Consider the following 14,125-nt stretch of genomic DNA (forward strand, 5'->3'; position numbering starts at 1 on the left):
CAGATCCCAGATGCCACCCAACGATGATGGGACTTTCGCGCAGGGAATTTCGATAAATACTCCCCCTCTTGCAGCGAGAGCCCACTCCTACCTAAGGAAGGGGCTTGTAGATCTATATTTGGATTAAGGGGCGGTATGGATGGAAGAGCGCTTCTATTGGTAGGCAGTCGGCTGGCCGAGGAGGCTGCTCTCTCTATCTAGAATGAAAAGAGGAGAGAAGTAGCACGCACTGGAGTGGGAGTGGTTCCAGTGCCGAAATCGCCCTTTCTCTTATTCGTACTAAGGGGGAGGAGGGCTTATCTTAATATTCCATCTTGTTTGTTAGCTGACAACTCCATCCATCTTGCTTGTGCTCATTCTATCACAAAAGAGATTTCTTACTTTTGCCATATGGTGATCATACTTTTTTCATACAATTGGAAGGTCTACCGAGGGGAAGGTAGGACAAAAACACGGTGTTTCATACTTTTGTCACTTTTCTTTCTGTCTCCACTCCACTATTCTTATCTTACATAATAACCTGCCTCTTCTTTAATTGATTGGAAAGCTGGTCAATAAAATGCCAGTGGTAAATCCATTGAGTAGCTGCTCGTATCCAAGGAAAAGGCCATAACAAGGTATTCTCCCCAATCTTATTATCTTTCCCTTTCGAAGGTCAGACAGCACTGGTCAATAGGAGCGGGTGGGCACATAGCTATAATAAATGGCAACAAGGCTCAACAGAGCAGAGACACAAGAATACCTATATAGAGACATGAGAAATAATAAGCCAAGGAGATCTTTACAAAACGAGAATTCCGCATCCGGTGAAAGCTGAAGTCACATAGGGAAGGGAGTTTCTGCAGATGGAGAAAAGGGAGATATCACACTGTGTGTGATAGGTTATTAGCTGGAGGATTGAGATTGGTATATGGCATTCAGATAGTCATATGCCACTGAAAGCATGGAAAGACTAGGTGAACGGGCTCACCAGGCAGGGAAAGCTAGATATAGCCTCTCTTCCTCCACTTGTTTTACGGATTCACATACTGGTTGGTATGTTCATCAAGTTCTCGATTACTACTTACGGTGCCCACTGACTCCCTTTAATGGTACGCAGTCCCTGCCAATTTTTCGAAAGAAAGTGCTATCCACAGAGGGGGCTAGCGGAGGAAGTGCAGAAATCGCGTATCCGTCTTATCCTCGATGGAGTACAGTGGCTATAGAAAGAAAGGAAGAGTTCGATTGCTTGGAGAAGGTATTCTTCTTGGTCGACGGTTTTTAAAAACCCTCTTCTTACCCAGAAAAAGGAAACTTCTTGCGGAATGATAGATCCGTTTGTCTTGCTCTACCTAAGCAGGATTGAGTACGATGATGCTCCCTACCTATGTGTACCTCATACTTTTCGGGCTAGAAATGCCATATAGTTAATGGAACTATCCATTTTGCTCGATCTTGATTAGTAGATTGCCAACTTCTTCTTCTGATGATAGGAATCTTCCCTTTATTAGGTGGCTATTCCGTTCGTACCAAAGCAGCCAACAGCATATGTGCCTAACATGAGGGATCTAACTACTATGAAATTCAATGTGGAAATCGACCCCGGCCTATTTTCTTGAACAATGCCTTCCACTTAATTGCCGATACTTTGACATAGGTAGCTCTCGTAGTCAAAGCTCACAGGGCCAAACGCTCTATTGGAGTGGGCACGAACACACACAAACAAGGTTCGAAGAACTTCTACTTCAGGCCTTGAGGATTCTATGAGGCTCACTCAATAGTGTTGAGGCGCTTGCGGGCAATCAATAAATGAGGAAGCCAAATTATGGATCAAGGAAGGCTGCATCAGAAGGAAGAGTAGGTTGCTATGCCGTTGGCAGGGACTGAGACAGAGAGAGGGGGGCATAGCCCCTATGATCCCGGTAAAGAGTTCCAACTATGCTCTTCTCAGGTTCTTTCTTTCTCCTTTACCAGACCAAAGAACTAATCAATCAATCTTGACTTAGACTTCCCATCATCCCCACTTGATTCAGCTTGAAAGCGGAAAAGAAGCGACTTGAACACATCCTTCAGCTGGAAGCCCGATGGAATCACGCCCTAAGAAGGAGTCACGCAAAGAGAAGAGGTTGCTTCGCTTCCTAAGAATCATTCCTATTCCTAAACCTAAACTTGCTCACTACCCTTACTGAGACGGCTAACAATCGTCTTAAAGTGAGATTCGAATTCTTCGACTGAGAAAGTTTCTCTTTCGGCTGAGCCTTTGGTCGAGTCCCTATTCTATAGGATAAAGTTTAAAGAGCCCTTGCTATATAGACACTTTGTTGCAAACAATCCCATCTGTCTATTAGTGATAGCTCCATCCTAAACTTCGATTGAATGAAGTCCTTCTGAACTGAAATCATGAATTGGACTCGAACCAATACCTCTGTGGGACTTCTTCCTTTCTTTTCGGATCAATGAGACAAAGAGGTAGTTCAAGCTGTCGTTAGGGTCTTTGGCAAAGGAATGGAAATGGGACCCCCTCGACTTCTAAGCGAGTAAATCCCAGTAGAGAGAGGAAGACCTTTAAAAAGGAAAGTAGGAACGATTCTGAAGCGGTACTCAGGAAAGTAGTAGCCGTGTAAGTCAGTCACTGGTTAAAAGCAAGCAATTAGTTAGCAATCAAGCTCTTCCGCAGCGCGCCTTGTCTACGATTAAGAATGTCATGCCTAACCCACCCTTATCCACTAATAAAGGCAACTCTAGCTTCTGACACAACTGGACTTATGAAACCGATCATGCTGGACAATCAAATACTTCTTCCCTCATACTTATCTACTTCGCTTAGGCAAAAGATTGAAAAGTCTGTATCTGTCTACATGTGCCTCCGTCTATGTTACCCCTTCCCCGGAAAGGTGATTATACGTATAGTATAAAAAACTAGAAAAAAAATCAAAAAGAAAGAAGAGAAAGAACTGGGAGTTGGCGCCTACATAACAGGTAGCTTGCTTACCAAGCCGTCCTGGCAAGCTCCTACAGTTCTCTTATTATTCTTGACTTGACTTATTAATAAGAAAACTACTCACTAACAAAATGAAAGACGATCTAGAATCTACCCAAGAAGATAGAGAGTCCCACATACGAGAAAAGGTCACAAATGGAGTTGAACCAAGTAACATTGCAAAGGCATAATGATAGTAGGGTCGGGATATCCCCGCCCTCCGAACCGGACGTGAGGGTCTCCCCTCATCCGGCTCTCTGCAGGGGAATCTCCACTCACTGCTTCCCCTAATATCCTCCCTTTACCACATCATGGGGGTTTACAGGAGATCCCAGAGACTCGCTCGGAAAGGCTGCTATACCAAACATTATTACTTAACTACAAAGAAAGAAAAGACTATAGTAGTCACTAGACTGACTATAGTAGTCCGTCCGGCTGCTCTTGCTTAAATCATTACTCTTCATTCTCCCGTGCTCTAGCAATTGCGCTCCCTAGACCACTACCATTTAGTTAGGTAGGGACAATCAATCCATAGTTACGGGAATAACGGAATGCATGGGGATCCAAAAAAATAGAAGAATATTTTCTATGAAATCCTTTCTTTCCATAGATGTATCTGGTCTGAGACGGTACAGTACTCTATGAGAGGAATGCAATGGGATGGATGGTAGAGGGCTGCCTGCGCCCAAAAGCGATGATTCACTTGTCCCCTTGTCTATAGGGACCTTGTGGCATACAACCGCCACGACTCCTGCGTTATAGCCGCCCCTTTCTCTCTTTCTTTTGACTGCCTCGTGGACGGACGAAAGAAGGGAAGTTACAGAAGGGGGCAGTGAAGGCTCGCCAAGTAGACAGCAAGCCCCCACCCCGTCAGTCCTGTGTTGCCGTAGCGTGCCCTACTTCAATAAGGTATTACCTCGCCGATTTGAAAGGGGATTGGATTCATTCACTTGCATTCCTGCTAGCACTACAAAAAGCTCCGGTCTTAACGCCCCTACGGAAGCTGTGCAGCCTTTCCTCGGGTTCGTAGAGTCGGGTTTCCCGTTTACCCACAACGGAGGAGCCGCCCCCACCAACCAAAGCAGGTAGGCGGCCACGGTTCATAACGCACTCTTCGCACAACAGATCCACTTTGAAGTTGACTTATTCGCTCGGCCAATCGTCGGAATGTGTACGAGATACCATAAGGGCCCAATATCTCAATAGCACCCTTGTCTAAAGCTTCGAATGAGACTGAATATCCGAAACGCAGGAACGATCTGACTAGAAAGTCATTCAAAACTTGATCGAAGAACCAGCGTTTATTGAAGAAGCTATAGAGTCGATTACAAAAAGTACTAGTTTGAAAGGCTCGTTGGAATTGATCCGCTACGAGATTGACATTATACGCTAGAGAAGCACCTGAAGTACTAAACAGAATAGGTATTAGTTTTGTAATGGTTGGAGCAGCAAACTCGGATTCGGCAAGAATCTCATTTTTTGGTAGTACGAAGGGGGAATTGGCCCAAAAATTGGATAGGGGTAAAGACGCAGCCGGGTGCCGGCGGCTTATTCAAGTGCCCCCCGAACCGCGCGAAATGGTCGCCTATTACACGGCTCACAAACTCTGCCTGGGGTGGGGCTACCTATTATTCGTAGGCGGTACGTACGGCGCACGCAGGGCCTCGGTTTGCTGCGTGGACTGTCTATGCATTTCCTACAGAGTGTAATGGAACCCAGCTCAGCTCCGCCGAGCCAAAAGGAAAGAACAGAACAGCCGGAGGCGAAGAGTAGAGTATAGCCAAGGGGCTTTCGTCGTCCGTAAAGGACCTAACGGAAGACCGTGCTCCGAAGTGCACTGAGAGTTTTGTTTTAAGAACACTTGGCCTTACCCCTTCGTTTTGAGCCATGTCTAGGTAGAATCGGCAAGATTGAACCGAGGCCCGCCCGGGCACCGCCGGGGGGACAACCAGACCAACCAGTAGGCTTTCTTTCCGAAGTTTCCTCCCCGGGCCCTTACTTAAATCATTGAATTCATAGGCATAGGGGCGTCCCAGGCAGTGGTTCATTCAATGAGAAAGAAAGACAGGAGGGCAGGATTCGTCGTGTCGGGCGAATTCATTCTGGGAAAAAAGGGGGAAGGGAGTCACCTGAGCTATGCGAAGGGAAGGGAGTCGTGGGCTGAGCCGGAGGTCACTTTTCCCGATCCACCCCGAAGGTTTTTTTCCCTCTCTCGCCCCATCATCGTACCCAGTCCTGCTATCGGCTCAGCTCTATCTATTCATCTCTTTTTTTTTACATGGATATTTTTTTTTTTCTCTCTTGTTCATAGATCTTGAAAGCGGATCAATAGAAATTTATCAAAGGATCTATCTATAGAAAGATCTAGATCTCTATCATCATCTATCTCTATATCTAAATATGGAAGAACCCTCGAAGCCTGTCCCCGACGACGATGCCCCCTGGGCGAAAGGAAAGGGGCCGCCATTCTCTTTCTTTCCTCAATCGTTCCGATCATTTCTCTCATTCCCTTTTGTTTGTTTGGGGCCCCGGGTTGGTTCGTTTCCTCCTCCTATCTACGCAATTCTCTGTCTTCGTTCGTGATCATCTTAGGCGAAAGGATAGGTATAAATTTTGTGGAGGTTGGCGAATCCGATCAAACTCTTATATAGTTCTTATTTTTCCAGCTTTTGTGTGGTGTCCTCAGCCTGCTAACACCAGGCCGCAGGTCACTCTGCTTTGACTCAATAAACCAGTATTTCTCAACGCTCGGGAATCGGGTATCGGGGAAAAACCTTGGACAGCGTTCCTTGGATATCAAGGTTATGGGGCTTGGTTGGGCAACAGCGTCCTAAGTGAACGAAACCTATTGACTCCGGCCTTTGATAACAATGGAAATAGCTGGTCTGATGTCAATGTCCAGATAACCAGATGACGATGGAATTATTACAATGGACAGATTTCTATGGTCAGATACAGATTCCCTTCTCCAGCTAGTGTTCTTACGATAGAATTCTTATTATCACTGCTAGCATGATTACGAAGGCAAGATGGAAATGTACAGCGGCGTGTTGAGAATGGGAGAGGCTGCGGCGTGTTGCTCTGAAAAAACAATGGAAAGAGCTGGATCTTGATCAAATGTACAAATAGCCGGATACGACTAGCCAGCGGCGTGAACTTCTACTGCTACCGTGATTCCAATCCCTTCTCTTTAAAAATAAAAAAACTTCCTTCTTTAGTTCAAATCAATGTTATGACCAAAATATGGGGTTTCCTACTCGATCCGTCCTTTAGCCAGCTTCTTACTAGCTTTCTTACCCTTAGCTCTGCTTTTGTGGGCGAGCCTTCGGCAAAAGAGCTGGACAAAAAGCTGGTCAAAAAGCGGAGTGAGAAGGAAGGGTTCCCCGATAAGGAAGGTTGACCCGATACCCATAACCTACAGAGAGCGAGTTCAGTATCCGCCTACAAAGAAGCAACTAAAATCCTGACTGACAAGGTTTGGGGCTATCTAATAGCAAAAATCTCCTTCTAACAAGACAGGGTATTCACTACTGTAAGGTACTGAGAGAACAGGTACTTAGATCACAGACTTTGACACTTCTTCCTCACTTGAAGAGGAAAAAGATTATTGACTTGCCGGGGAGGGTCATGGACGGCACGAAACTTGCATATCCAAACCTGGCGCTGGCTGGTGGGCCTATAGCTGGCTCGCTCGATAGATAAAAAAAATCTTATCCTGGGAGCTCTAGTCTAAGAGATTTGAATTGTAAGGTCTGGTTACCATTTCGAGTAGAGAAGGTGGGCAAATAAGGAACTGAAAAAACCAACCCTCCGCTACCAACAAGCAAGTAAGATTCATCAGCAAATAGGTGAGCCGATAAAAGGAATTACTTTTTCTAGGCGGATTTATTCTAATTGAAAGTTTGTAATTCCGGCTATACTAAAAACTAAGGGACACTACCCATGGGGACACAACCAAAAGATTCTTCGGCTGGCTTTGGCTCATTAGAATACTCGGTTGGGAAAGTAGACGGCTGGCTTGCTTCGCTCTTTCATAAAATATTAGTCGAAAGATACGCTCGTAAACAAATCAAATCTTATTCGATGGCCCGGGAGATGTGGTGGAAAAGACTGCTTCTGTGGATCCTGCTGACTTGATTGGGTGAATAAATGGGTACTTTACCTTAAAAACTGGGTTGCCCCCTGCCTTCCAAAGGTGCCTAAAGGACGGGCCAGTCTGCGTCGCTATAGGCATGGTTTTCCAGAGGCGAGCGGGTCGAGATGTGAATGCCATTACCTTTGAGATAAGGCAGAACACGCTTTAACGCTGTCCAGTGCAGTGGGCTGATGCATAAAATGCGATGCCTTGTGAACCGCAAAGGTGATATCTGGTCTGGTGATAGTAGCATATTGGGGAGCACTACGATAGAGGTGGGGATCGTTCATTGGTGTACCACTAAACTTAGAAAGTGCTTCACCAGGTATTATAGGTGTAAGGCACGATTTGGCTCCAGCCATTTTACTACGAACCAAAAGGTCACGAACATACTGAGGTTGAGAAAGGTGTAACCCGGGGTATGAGTAAATACCTAGGCGCTAGATGAAGATTACTAAGATCTTGAAGAGAGAATTGAGTAGCTCAAGAGGCGCGTGCGGCTCATTCACCTTGGATGGATCGGCTGGTCCTGGCATTCTTTTGACACTGGACACTCAAGGAGGTGCTTGCCTACTAAGAACTAGTCCCACTGTCTATTACTCGGGTGCTGAGGCAACTAATAAGAAAGAAGCTTGGGGAGGAATCCATTAGCTATCTTCACTAGACGGACACCGATGGCGCAGATTTAGGCAAGGATTTTTTGAGAATGATTATTAGCCTTCTTAGAATATCCGCCTATATTAATAAAGAGTTTGAGATTGACCACCCACAAGACAAGAGTTTGACCACGGGGTAAGGTTACCATTCCCAAAGAAAAGACCAGTTACGGACTTGTACTCTACAACATAAAAAAAGAGGACTGAATCGGCGATCCTTCGAATAGTTTACTCGACCTTCAAAGTCTTGTTCATCGCCAAGTAGGCTTCCTGAAAGGCGGACAGGGCAAGCAAAGTAAAGAAGTTAGTACTTCGCTACTGGACAAGGCTATTATTACAAGTCCAAAAAATACGTTACTCACTGGAGCGATGATTGATTCAAATTTGCCTAAAGATCGTGGATTTACATAGGCGGCTCACAAGGGAAAAACAAGGTTAAATGCCCCAGGGATGGAATGCTGAAGAGAAGAGCGAGATAGAAAGCTACGGCTTATCAAGCTGAACCTTGAGGAAAATAGGTTTATACCATGGATCTCAGTCTCCGTGAAGTTAGCAAGAAAAGATAATTATAGAGATGATGGGAAGATCAAGTCAGCCATTCCGGTGGACAAACATGGACTCAGTCATTACTTCACCTTAGAAGAGAGCACTTGGAAGTCATTCTTCTTCTTCGGCTTGCCAAATCCTGCTGACTACTCTTTCCTACCTGAAGAAAAAGAGGGAGGGGGCGAAGATACTCTTACTAGTGCCCACAGCCTGGAGTAGAGGTGGAAGAAGACCCCAGCTCTTCTCAAAGATATAAGAGATTATGACAAGAGCCAATTTTGCATCTTCTCCTCTTAAGATTTTCTATTTCTTTTGCAGGAGTTGTGCCCTCATCATCTCCCACGTTGTCCATATATATTTTAGCTGCTGCTATCTACATGAGTTCACCTAGGAAATTCATCATGCAAAGTAATAAGTCAAATCAACATGCTATTGTGCATTTTACAGTACCTTTGATGATGTTGTCCCCGCAACAATGAAATAATCCCTTTCTTCCTCTGGAATGAAATCTCGTCACATCTCCCACGCTGAATTTCATAATTTGAGACCAAAGAAGAAAGCATAAATACCAGACAAAATCACAAGTTACTATTATACTCCATTTTGAAGAGAATTACCATCTGGGTAGATAGCAGATGCACCGGCACACCCAGAAAACCAGTTGAGTTCCTTCTTTCTGAGTATGAAAATTAGACCAGGGACTGCATGAAAAAATCAATATCCCCGATAAGAAAGGACGACCTGCAGAAGGAAAGTCAGTCTCATTCGTTCCTGCCGCCCTAAGGAATTTCATAAGCAAGGTAAGATGAAGTAGTGAGCCGGGCGGGCATGCAAGGAGTAATTAAGTCTAAAAACCAGCCACCCCTAATTTCTCGTATTTAGTCAAGTTAGAGCCTCGGGTGAATGAAGCATTTCTTGAAACAAACTATTATCGTCACTAGCTAATCTAGTTGAGTTGGCGTAAGATCAAGAAGAACGGAAGCCTATCTTCTTTCTTTGTATCGAGACCAGCAAGAGCAAAGAAAGCAATAAATAGAATAGAAGTTCCTTAGTCAAGAAAGTCTAGCCTAAGAAGGCAATTATGTCTCAAAAGGATCCTATCGATCAGTCTAGCGTGGGGAGCAATCTATCGCCAGAAGTGGTGGTGACATGTTGGTCGCACTTCAGCTGAATGAACTTTCGGTGGCAAGGGAGATATTAGCAACCCCTTTTAGTTAGATGCAGAGGAATGCATTTTACCAGATAAAGCCTGTCTTATTGAAGTATGATCTATTCTTCTATCTTTTTAAATAAACTTGGGAGAAAGCCCGTCTAAGCAGAAGGATGAGAGGGATTGAGAATTCAAGCAAAGGGTTTTAACCAGTTCCCCTCCGGGGTTGACGCCAGGGAAATATGCTTTTGATAATGAAATATTGGTCTACGCCCTGCTTCCTAGTTCGAGTATGAGGAGCAAGAGCGAATTAAAGAAATTAAAGCGTAGCACTAGCGCTATCCCTTACCTGTAGCGAGCGTAGCGAATTTCAGAAATTATCTAGGAGGATTCGTCTGCATCTGGTTAAACCCTTCCTAGAAAAATAGGTTCCTTCCTTTGGAGGTTTACTTTTCGAAGCGTACGAATGGATTACTACGAATAGAGAAATGACGAGCTTATAACCTAGCGAAAAAGACCTAGCGCAATACGAACAATACGATTTAGCGGCAAAGGCAAAGCACATTCTATAGTTGTAGATACGGTACGGCAATCTATGGCTTCCCTCCTCTAAAGCTGCTTCCTTCCTTTCCGGTTCGTAGTGGTTACGAGCAGAAGTGCAATTCAATTCGAATCAATTGCTTTGATATGAGATATGACGATAACGAGCGCTAGAGAACATCGCTAGAGCTCCCTTTTTCCTAGGTCCAATACGAGCTCCTTGGCCAGACAAGAAGAGGACAAGAGAAGGAGGAGTGAAAACATTTTATAATCAAGATTATGTTTACGTGCAGAGCATGATGATGAGGTAGTCTTGTCTGTTCAGATGGTAGGATTTCATGTTCAACGAGTCTTGGTAGACACCGGCAGGCGGGCCGAGATTCTGTACAAAGATGCTGTAGACAAGATGAAATTGGAGCTGCATCACCGAGGGAAAAGGCAGGATAGGATTTTCATCGATATAGGGATCCTCCTTTTTTAATGCTAATAAGGCGGCTAAGGACTAGTGACGATCGGAAATCGAATTTTTCATTTCATCCAATTCATATATAGTGTATGTTGTTCCGACGAGTCGATTAACTCCGATTGTGCCTTGTCCCGATCCTTGATTTAAGGCCTTGACTGGCGTGCGGTTGAGCATTCGGTACTTTTAGTCATCAAAAAAGCTCCTTTCCAAGGTTGGAGGCAAAGGTACATTTTGAAAAATATATTAGTTTATGTGGACAGTAAGAAATTCTTCGTTGTATAAACTTTCTAGAAAATCGAGTTTGCCCTAGAATTCCTTTTTTAGTCCCATTGGGCAGGCAATAAGGACATCATGGAATCTGAGGAACGTCTTGAAATCAAGCTTGGTTGCCTTTCACTGGGATGACTCTTCCTGAAAGAGGGCACTATGGATTCGAGCCTATTCACCAAGAAGAAATGTGGCTAGCTATAGTCTTGTTCTATGTGGATGATCTCATCTTAACCGGCGGAGACCTTGTAGAAGACGAAGTAGAACCTATCGATCCGCTTTTTTGATGAAAGACCTTTATTAGTATGTCCCATTCTCATCTTTCAGGTACTATTGAGCCATCTCTTTCATAGTCAATTTGGCTTTTCCCAGACTTAGGAGCATGATACAGCCGCACTCATTTCAATTCACTTTTCTTTCTGAAAAGAGGTACCACTTGAACAGGAGAATTAGTTTCTAAGCGTTATGCTTCATTTACTTTGCATATTTTACTCCTAGCACATGTAGATGCAACCCATCGATTCAATGAGGGTGTATTAATGGAGCTCAAGCACACCACAATTCTAGTTACACGAAAATTGATTGGTTGAACTGCTCATACGGATGATCAAAGTGTGCAAGTTTCGAGTTTGTATAGGCTCGCTCTATCCTAGTCTAAGTACTTGGTCGTGGAAAATCAATCATAAAGGACGAAAGCACTTACGGACAAGCAGAGCTAGAAATCAAACCATCTTTGTTCAGTTCGTTTGAACATGTTCTTTCTGTTGTTATTCTAGAGTCGTAGGTCGTCGGAATAAGATAATTCCTCAGTTTGAACAACCAATGGTCTCAGCTGGGCAAGGTAGCTGGGGCATCTCACTAACTAGATAATTGATACATGTGTCAGTGCAGTGGGCGCGGTTTACAGTAAAAGTGAAGTTGGTGCAATGGATAACTTTCCTCCTATCTTCTTGCAAAATTTTGTCGTAGTAGGTGTGGTAAACTTGAATTGCAAAGATTGATGCAGCTCGAGGTGGTACTGGCTTTTTTGGGCTTACTCGTCGCAGAACTTACATACTTTGTGGAGTTCTTAAGCAATCAGAATGCTAATAAGGGGGGAATAATGAAAAAATTCTTTATCAGCTACCTTGCCTTTCTTTGCTCCACCTCTATTTACTCCGGCCCGGAGAAAGAATTTCATTACGAAACTAAACTTTCCTCCCATTGGTGGCATCATCAACCCAACCTCATCTACACAATAAACGGCTGCAATAAATAAAAAGACACTAGAAGAAATATCTAGTCGTATGGAGCGAGCGGGAAACAAACCTGGCTATAGTTCGATAAGCCGAGAAGCGGCTTATATAAGTATCATCTTATTCGGTTTTCCTAGGTTCACGTGTCTCAGCAGATGTATGGCACTGTCGCTTGGGGCATCCCTCCTCACATGTTCTTCGGCTTCGTAAGCACACTAAGAAAATTTATGTTACTACCTCTACTCAATCTTTCCGTTCTGACTGTTGGAAAGCAAAAAACCATAAGCTCTCTTTTTCTACATCTACTTCTCGTGCTACTGCTCCACTGGAGCTTATTCACTATGATGTATGGGGACCACCCCCCGTTGTATCCAATAAAGGCAATAAATACTCTGTTCATTTTGACCAAAGGATACAGCTCATGGTAAGACAACATATGGCTTCTTCCTTGAGGGAATGTTCTAGCCGCCTCCTTCCGCCGTGCTTCCTCCGATCAAACAGCTACCTAGGCTTCCTCGCATACTCGGCTTTATCTAGTTTAGGATTGACTATTCCCTGGTGGATTATCTGGTGTCATAGTAGGAATCACCCCTTTCTTCTCAGATGGTATAGATCCAGTATATTGGTCAAGGCAGCTTGCTCCAATCATGCTTTGTTTATTGAATGAAGAGTTCACTCGTAGAAATGTCCGTTCTTTCCTTTGAGCATATCCGTTTGATTGCTCGTAGCGCTAACTAGCATAGCATCCGTTTTCTTGCTTGGTTTCTTTAGTATCACAAGCCACGGATTGAGCAACTAGCGCGGTCGGGTAGCTGCTTTCCTCTTTTCCAACCTCTTACCAACTCGGGATGGCCTCCTCTCGGTCAAGGATCCGACCTTCCCCATTGCAACGTTGTTGAATTGTTGGTTTTCGTTTTATTTTTGGATCCATGCAAGCCATTTCCTGTTGATAGGAAGGCAGAGTAACAAGTTGATTTCGAGTACCATACCTCCTTTCCGGTTCACAGACAGATCGAGGGTCACACCTTACACTTGCGTCACCTGCCTGCCCTTCTCGGTTTAATTGAATAAGACCGGCCCGAGTAGGACCCAGGATTCATTTTCTGAATGGAGTCTTCCTGGAACCGGGATTGATACCGGGTCAAAGCTTCCGAGCTAACTGGACCAATACCCTAACCCTACCCTTTTTCTGAGAATCATTCCTCCCCCACTCTCTGCCCTTCTAAAAAGAAAATGCATTCCTTCGCACTGTGCTTTACTTTAGCTCTTATAGCACTCTTTTCCTTAATGCCTGTTGGCTTTAGCACTGTGCTCTTTGCTTTTAGTCTCGCTCGGTCCATCCTAAGAGATCGGCATCATACTAAGGACTGTGTCGAGCAAGGTCCGAAGGGATTTGAATTCCACCGATTCCCGGGTAAAAAGGTTAGTGGCAACACCACCATTCGAAAGAATGAGCACCTGTCATGCACGAAAAGAGCAAGCTGGCGGACTGATTCCGCACCTTCTTCTCCTCTGGTCAGCTCGCGCCAGATAAAGGGCGAAGGCCGGTGTGCAATCTATAAGGGAAAACGAGGCCTGAAGAGAAGTCCACGCGTGATGACCAATATTCATCAGAACCCTCCCTCGGTCAGCGTAGTGCCAGCAAGGAATAAATCAGAAGGGCAAGCAGGTTTCAATCATTTGTTTTTAGCATCTCCACTATAATATAAAGAGTAGAGAGAAAGAAGCCTTTCGCATCTGGAAAGAGGACACCCACTACAACTTATTATCTTAGGGGCTTGCTTCTTGTGAAGAACTAAGGCAGCTCAAATGAATGCTCGCCTACTCATGTAGCTGTCTCTTCTTATTTTATTGCGTAATATGAATTGTAAATGCTGCAAAATTCTCTCTCTATAAAGTAAAAAAAAGAAGAGTTGTCAATTCGGTAAACTCATTTAAAAAAAAAAAGAAATGAACAGTCTCACTATTCGATGAACTAGGGTGGGCCAGGGAACTCGTAGCTTATGCACGCGCACGAGGCATGAAAAAGGAGGAAAGTCATTACATAGGAAAGGAGCACACGCCATAGAGGAATTATCATGTTATGCCTGGTAATTCTGACTTCAGAAGAAAGAAAAGAAGTCATCCCAGGAGTGTGTGTTTTCTCATAGGAGAATCCATCCTCTAGTAAA

At 44.3% G+C, this 14,125-nt stretch overlaps 1 protein-coding gene across 1 annotated transcript in view; it reads left to right on the plus strand.

Annotated features, from left to right (window-relative positions):
- The first annotated feature begins 13,906 nt into the window (after window positions 1-13,906).
- Window positions 13,907-14,125, plus strand: part of LOC120693838 (putative cytochrome c biosynthesis ccmC-like mitochondrial protein) — a 3,357-nt gene continuing 3,138 nt past the window's right edge. Inside the window, exon 1 of the mRNA XM_039977056.1 lies at window positions 13,907-14,125. This exon is cut by the window's right edge and continues 3,138 nt beyond it. The gene's annotated coding sequence lies outside the window, so the exon portion shown is untranslated.

The sequence above is a fragment of the Panicum virgatum genome, unplaced genomic scaffold, assembly GCF_016808335.1.
Source record: "Panicum virgatum strain AP13 unplaced genomic scaffold, P.virgatum_v5 scaffold_183, whole genome shotgun sequence".
NCBI lineage: Eukaryota > Viridiplantae > Streptophyta > Magnoliopsida > Poales > Poaceae > Panicum > Panicum virgatum.